Raw genomic sequence first — 5426 nt, forward strand, 5'->3', positions numbered from 1 at the left:
GATGGATCTCAAGAACAGCTTGGAATCTATTCGGGCTGATTATACCGAACTCCAAGGTCACCTTGTAGGCAGTGTTAATGCTGCTTATGAGAATCTGAAGGAGCAAGTTCGAGTTCTTGCGCTGGAGCTTGACCTTTCCCTTTTTAGCCTGGACAACATTGTTAGGGATGGTAAGATTGTTCCTGATGATCCTGATGATGATGATGATGTCGGCCCTCCTATTGTCTCTTCTGCAAAAACCTCTAATATTCCGCCCTCCTCTACTTCGGTTGAAGTCGCTCAACTAGAGTCTGATCCCGATGTTCAAATTCTGAACCGAGATGATGGTACAGTAGATGCAGTGCCCCTTTAGACTCAGCCTCCTTCGCCCCGAGATGCTACCGCTAGAGAATCTCTGAACCCTATGTAGTTTTTATGAATTTTCTTGGATGTGTATGGCACGACCTGTAGGTCTTTAAGCTCTTTTTGTTTTGTAGTTTCATTATTTTGTTCTCTGAACACTTTTAGTTGCTTTGCTGTTAGCAACTTTATTTTTGGAAAAACAACGTATTTACTTAGGCTTTTTTGAGGTTGACTTTGGGTGGTCTCTTCGAGCCTTGTTAATATTATAACTTCGTTTCCTTTTATAACATGTTTGTCTGCATCTGTCTGGTAGCTTTTTGGGATGTCAGAGACTTGTTGTCCGATCTCTTGTGATTGCCTCTGTGACTTGATTTTGAGGTTGTGGATGTTTGGGTCCAACTTGTATGTCGACTTCCCTACTTTGGTCTTGAAGTTATTTTTTAGTAGTCCGTTTGGTTTGGACCTTTGTTAGGTGATGAGCGGATAATTTATACGCTTTTTGGCATTGTTTTTAGTATGTTTTTAGTATGTTTTTAGTATGTTTTAGTTAGTTTTTATTATATTTTTATTAGTTTTTAGTTAAAATTCACTTTTCTGGACTTTACTATGAGTTTGTGTGTTTTTTTGTGATTTCATGTATTTTCTGGCTGAAATTGAGGGACCTGAGCAAAAATCTAATTCAGAGGCTGAAAAGGACTGCAGATGCTATTGGATTCTGACCTCCCTACACTCGAAGTGGATTATCTGGAGCTACAGAAGCCTAATTGGCGCGCTCTCAATTGCGTTGGAAAGTAGACATCCTGGGCTTTCCAGCAATATATAATAGTCCATACTTTGCACGAGATTTGATGGCCCAAATGGGCGTTCCAAATCAGCCTAAGATTGCCCGGCGTTAAACGCCGGAACTGGCACAAGAATGGGAGTTAAACGCCCAAACTGGCACAAAAGCTGGCGTTTAACTCCAAGAAAAGTCTCTACACATGAAAGCTTCAATGCTCAGCCCAAGCACACACCAAGTGGGCCCGGAAGTGGATTTTTACGTCATTTACTCATTTCTGTAAACCCTAAGCTACTAGTTCTCTATAAATAGGACCTTTTGCTATTGTATTTTCATCTTTGGATCACTTTAGATCTTTTGATCATCTTTGGACGTCTAGTTCTTAGATCATGGGGGCTGGCCTCTCGGCCATGCCTAGACCTTGTTCTTATGTATTTTCAACGGTGGAGTTTCTACACACCATAGATTAAGGTGTGGAGCTCTGCTGTACCTCGAGTATCAATGCAATTACTACTATTTTCTACTCAATTTAGCTCATTCTTGTTCTAAGATATTCATTCGCACCTAAGAACTTGATGAATGTGATGATTATGTGATGCTCATCATCATTCTCACTTATGAACGCGTGCCTGACAACCACTTCCGTTCTACATGCAAACAAGGCTTGAGTGGATATCTCTTGGATTTCTTAATCAGAATCTTCCTGGTATAAGCTAGAATCCATTGGCGGCCATTCTTGAGAATCCGAAAGGTCTAAACCATGTCTGTGGTATTCTGAGTAGGATTCAGGGATTGAATGACTGTGATGAGCTTCAAACTCGCGATTGTGGGGTGTTAGTGACAGACGCAAAAGAATCACTGAATTTTATTCCGACATGATCGAGAACCGACAGATGAATAGCCGTGCTGTGACAGAGCGCGTTGAACATTTTCACTGAGAGGACGGGACTGTAGCCATTGACAACGGTGATGCCCAACATACAGCTTGCCATGGAAAGGAGTAAGAAGGATTGGATGAAGACAGTAGGAAAGCAGAGAGACGGAAGGGACAAAACATCTCCATACGCTTATCTGAAATTCTCACGAATGAATTACATAAGTATCTCTATCTTTATTTTATGTTTTATTTATCTTTTAATCATTAATCCTCCAATACCATTTGAATCCGCCTGACTGAGATTTACAAGATGACCATAGCTTGCTTCATACCAACAATCTCCGTGGGATCGACCCTTACTCGCGTAAGGTTTATTACTTGGACGACCCAGTGCACTTGCTGGTTAGTTTTGTGAAGTTGTGATAAAGAGTTGAGATTGCAATTGAGCGTACCATGTTGATGGCGCCATTGATGATCACAATTTTGTGCACCAAGTTTTTGGCGCCGTTGCCGGGGATTGTTCGAGTTTAGACAATTGACGGTTCATCTTGTTGCTTAGATTAGGTAATTTTATTTTATTTTGTTCTTCAGAGTTCTTAAGAATGAATTCTAGAGTTTTAAGGTGATGTTCTTATCATCACCAAAGCTGATTGATTCTCATCAATTTAGCTCTTGAATGTAATGACCTGCTGAAGCTTGGCTAGCCATGTCTAATAATTTTCGAAAATTACATGCATTATGTTCTTCATTGATCTTCAAGTTGTTCTTGATGATTTCCTTGCTCTGATCTTTAAATTCTCTTGTCTTGAGTGTTTTGTTGTTTCTCATATGCATTCTCAATTTGTTAGTGTCAGTAGTATACAAACTTCTAAGTTTGGTGTCTTGCATGCATTGTTTATTTGATTTTAGTTGCATTTTGATTATTCCTCATCATTAAGAATTCAATAGAAAACTTTCTTTGTGTCTTTTCAAGTCAATAATACAGAGAATTGAAGATTCAGAACATACAGCAGAGGAATTACACAGAAAAAGCTGGGCGTTCAAAACGCCCAGTGAGGAAGGAAAATTGGCGTTTAAACGCCAGCCAGGGTGCTTGGCTGGGAGTTTAACGCCCAAAAAGGTAGAGTTTTGGGCGTTAAACACCAGAATGGATACCATTCTGGGCGTTTAACGCCAGGATGGCACAAGAGGGAAGATTTTGTTTTTAATTCAAATTTTTTTCATGATTTTATAATTTTTCAAAATCAAATCTTTTTCAAATCATATATTTTCAATCATATATTTTCAAAATCAATTTCTTTTCATTTTCAAAAATACTTGCTAACAATTAATGATTTGATCCAACATTTCAAGTATGTTGCCTTTTCTGTTGAGAAAGGTTTAATGTTTGAATCATATCTTTTCTTGTTAGCCAAGTCATTAATTTTAAAAATCAAATCTTTTTTATCTTTTTAAAACTATATCTTTTCAATCATATGTTTTATCACATTTTTTTTAAAATTAATTTTTCAATCATATCTTTTTGATTTCTAATTTCAAAATCTTTTTCAATTTCACTTAATTTCTTTCCCAATCTTAGTTTTCAAAAATCAATTACCATTTTTCAAAATTTCTTTTAATTAATTCACTTTAATTTTTGAAAATTTCTTCCCCTCTTCTCACATCCTTCTATTTATGGACTAACACTCCTCCTCAATGCACAATTTGAACTCTATCCCTCTTGATAAGTTCAAATTCTTTTACCTCCTCCTTCTATTCTTCTTTTCCTCTGACACCTCAAGGAATCTCTATACTGTGACATAGAGGACTCCATATTTTCTTGTTCTCTTCTCTTTCATATGAACAGGAACAAAGACAAAAGCATTCTTGTTGAGGCTGACCCTGAACCTGAGAGGACCTTGAAGCGAAAGCTAAGAGAAGCTAAAGCACTACTCTCTGTAGAGGACCTAACAGAAATCTTCAAACAAGAAGAAGACATGGCAGCCGAAAACAACAACAATGCCAACAATGCAAGGAAGGTGCTGGGTGACTTTACTGCACCTACTCCCGACTTCTATGGGAGGAGCATCTCTATCCCTGCCATTGGAGCAACTTTGAGCTTAAGCCTCAATTAGTTTCTCTAATGCAACAGAATTGCAAGTTCCATGGACTTCCATTGGAAGATCCTCATAAGTTTTTAGCTGAATTCTTGCAAATCTGTGACACTGTCAAGACCAATGGGGTTGACCCTGAGGTCTACAGACTTATGCTATTCCCTTTTGCTGTAAGAGACAAAGCTAGGATATGGTTGGATTCACAACCTAAGGAAAGCATGAACTCTTGGGAAAAGCTAGTCAACCTCTTCTTGGCAAAGTTCTTTCCACCTCAAAAATTGAGTAAGCTTAGAGTGGAAGTCCAAACCTTCAGACAGAAGGAAGGTGAATCCCTCTATGAAGCTTGGGAAAGATACAAACAATTGATCAGAAAGTGTCCTTCTGACATGCTTTCTGAATGGAGCATAATAGGTATTGATGAGCGGATAATTTATACGCTTTTTGGCATTGTTTTTAGGTAGTTTTTAGTAAGTTCAAGCTACTTTTAGGGATGTTTTCATTAGTTTTTATGTTAAATTCACATTTCTGGACTTTACTATGAGTTTGTGTGTTTTTCTGTGATTTCAGGTAAATTTTGGCTGAAATTTAGGGATTTGAGCAAAACTCTGATAAGAGGCTGACAAAGGACTGCTGATGCTGTTGGAATCTGACCTCCCTACACTCGAAATGGATTTTCTGGAGCTAGAGAACTCCAAATCGGGCGCTCTCAACGGCGTTGGAAAGTAGACATCCAGAGCTTTCCAGAAATATATAATAGTTCATACTTTATTCAGGAATTGATGACGTAAACTGGCGCTCAACGCCAGTTCCATGTTGCTGTCTGGAGTCAAACGCCAGAAACACGTCACGATCCGGAGTTGAACGCCCAAAACACGTTATAACTTGGCATTCAACTCCAAAAGAAGCCTCAGCACGTGGATAGATCAAGCTCAGCCCAAACACACACCAAGTGGGCCCCGGAAGTGGATTTATGCATCAATTACCTACTCATGTAAACCCTAGTAGCTAGTCTAGTATAAATAGGATAGTTTACTATTGTATTAGACATCTTGGAACATATCTCTGGATGCCTAGTCCTTAGACCTTGGGGGCTGGCCATTCGGCCATGCCTGAACCTTTCACTTATGTATTTTCAATGGTGGAGTTTCTACACACCATAGATTAAGGGTGTGGAGCTCTGTTGTACCTCAAGTTTCAATACAATTACTATTATTTTCTATTCAATTCTCTTTATTCTTATTCCAAGATATTCGTCGCACTTCAACTTGATGAATGTGATGATCCGTGACACTCATCATCATTCTCACCTATGAACGCGCGTGACTGACAACCACTT

General features: G+C 38.7%; 1 non-coding gene across 1 annotated transcript; it reads right to left on the reverse strand.

The window, feature by feature from the left end:
* Positions 1-4374: 4374 nt before the first annotated feature.
* Positions 4375-4482, reverse strand: LOC127740889 (small nucleolar RNA R71). The gene has a single exon (XR_008001745.1). It is a non-coding gene; the product is annotated as a small nucleolar RNA R71 (small nucleolar RNA).
* Between the last annotated feature and the right edge of the window lie 944 nt (positions 4483-5426).

Source organism: Arachis duranensis, chromosome 7 (assembly GCF_000817695.3).
Source record: "Arachis duranensis cultivar V14167 chromosome 7, aradu.V14167.gnm2.J7QH, whole genome shotgun sequence".
In the NCBI taxonomy this organism is placed as follows: Eukaryota; Viridiplantae; Streptophyta; class Magnoliopsida; order Fabales; family Fabaceae; genus Arachis; species Arachis duranensis.